The sequence below is a fragment of the Telmatherina bonti genome (genome assembly GCF_933228915.1).
Source record: "Telmatherina bonti genome assembly, chromosome: 9".
NCBI lineage: Eukaryota > Metazoa > Chordata > Actinopteri > Atheriniformes > Telmatherinidae > Telmatherina > Telmatherina bonti.
Genome location: NC_136627.1, coordinates 6,849,551 through 6,852,050, shown reverse-complemented (window position 1 = coordinate 6,852,050; position 2,500 = coordinate 6,849,551).

Here is a 2,500-nt window from a genome sequence, read left to right as displayed (position 1 = left end):
GAAGCATGGCAGTGATGTCAACTCGTCCTGAAGCATGGCGGTGACGTCAACTCGTCCTGAAGCATGGCGGTGACGTCAACTCGTCCTGAAGCATGGCGGTGACGTCAACTCGTCCTGAAGCATGGCGGTGACGTCAACTCGTCCTGAGGCATGGCGGTGATGTCAACTCGTCCTGAGGCATGGCGGTGATGTCAACTCGTCCTGAGGCATGGCGGTGATGTCAACCTGTCCTGAGGCACGGTGGTGACGTCACATGGACTCTGCAGCTTTGGGACGTGGAGCGGTCCTGCTGCAGAAGGACGCCGGTGAGAAAGCTGTGGTTCAGCGTCTCTCAACTCATCAGAAAGCGAGGAGGAAGCCTCTTCCTGTGCTCGCAGACGGCGGCAGGTCATTCCGATGCAGGTCATTCCGATGCTCCTGTGTCTGATGAAGGATCGGAGAGTGAAGGAAAGGACCTTAAGAAGTTATTTTTACTTTTTCCAGAGCACATCCCACCACTGCAGGTTCAACCCAACGGACCACATTTCCTCTCTTTAGCTCTTTAAACTACACGTATGTGAATGTTTCATGTAAAACTACAACACCTCCGTCCTTAATACAGCTCTACAACTCTACAATTCTTGGAAATGTGTTGTTTATTTTTTTGGGAAGGGAGGGGGGAGGGGGATTATTCTATTGAGTAAAAGGACCTGTTTTGGAATTATGCAAGATATGTTAGGAAGGAGAATGAAACCAGAATGTACTGTAAAATACTTTCTTTCCCCTTTACTTAAATGTCAAATGAGTTTAAAAAAGAAGAAAACATAACAAGAGTTGAAGTCATTGTACGCCTTCCGATGCCATCCGATCTAGATCTAACATTCTCTGATCTTTTTTGTACTTTTTGGACATGATCATGATTTTTTTTTTCTTGTTTTTGTTTTGGTCGAGGAGCCCTAGGTACATGTAACTTATGTCATTTATTTATGTCCTTTTATATCTAGTTTGTAAAATAATAGCTTAAAGTGAAGAAAATAAAGGAGTGCCGAGGCGCATTCTTGTTAAAGTAGAAACTACAAGATGATCGGTGTGTCTTTCTTTCACACACACACACTGATAACAGGGTCCTGTTGGCGGTTTGACCTGCTCTGCACATGTTCAGCAGATAACACGGCTGGATCCAAAGGCCCAACTCCTCACAGGCCTCCAGGCAGCAGCTAACGCCACTCGCTGATCAACACATTGTGTGTGTGTGTGTGTGTAATCAGAACAACATCTGCTTCCTGCTCCCATCTCCAGCAGCGATAAACCCCTGATTGTCCCGGCTCTTTGATAAGGGGGGGAGGGTGCCTGAACACAGGACGGTTTTAGAAACGGAGCTCATGAGCCAAGCGGCGTTGTACACATTTCCTGAACGAGGAGCACGCTCTCATGAAAGCCCTGAAGTTTGCAGCCGGAGATGCTTATCGTCCTCGGAGGGAAAGCAAACCTCGGCTGCAGATCGCTGGCAAGCTGAACGGGAAAAATAGAAGATTAGTGAGGCCGACACTGATAAATTTAACCACAGCAAGAAGTTTTTTTTTCTTTCTCTGAATTTCAAAATGTGTTTTAATACTCAACAAAAGAAGCTCCGACAGTAAATAAATGAAGCTACGATGTATTTGTACACAGCTTATTTTAAGCATGTCAGATGTCTGAGGTTAAGTTTCCACACGATGAAGCCACCAGAATGAGTTCTGAACTGGTTCCATCCAGTCTGGGGGAGACCCTTCAGTCAGGACCGAAGTGGACCGAGCTCACATGAGACGGAGGCGTGATGTTAAGAGAAACAGATGGAAGCCGGCCAGGGAAAGAACTGGGATGAAACGCAGGACGAAGAGCGCAATGAGGAAACCCAGAACCAGAGAAGACAAACTGACTTCAGGACTTTTCTAAACCAAGTCACGCATGGAAGGTTTTCCTTCCCACTGTCGCCAGTGTGCTTGCTCAGGATGGGAGATTGAGTTGGAGCCTCCAACTCATCTGTTCTGATGAGTCTCCTGCTTTCATCTGGACAGTTTCACTTCACTTTAGAGGCAGATGGCTGCCTGTCCTTGAGCCGGGTTCTGCCTGAGGTTTCCTTCCTGTTAAAAGGGAGTTTTTTCCTTCCCACTGTCGCCTCGTGCAGCTCAGGATGGGAGATTGAGTTGGACCCTCCAACTCAATCTGTTGGTTTACTTATATAGGCTGTTAACGACTGGCTTTCATTATGTTTTTTTCTCTGTCTGTAAAGCGTCTTGAGATGGCATTGTCGTGATTTGACGCTATATAAATAAAGTTGAATTAAATTGAATTGAATTGAAGGTTCTGGTGTGATTCACCTGGAATGCTGCCATCTTCCTTCCTCACAAAATCAATGCAACCCAACACCTCTGTCAGAAGCTTTACCTGCAGGAACTCTGACGCATCAGGAGTCCAAGGCAGATGGAGGAAATGGATCTGAAACATGGACCGTCGTTGAGTTTCCTCATGTAAACCCATA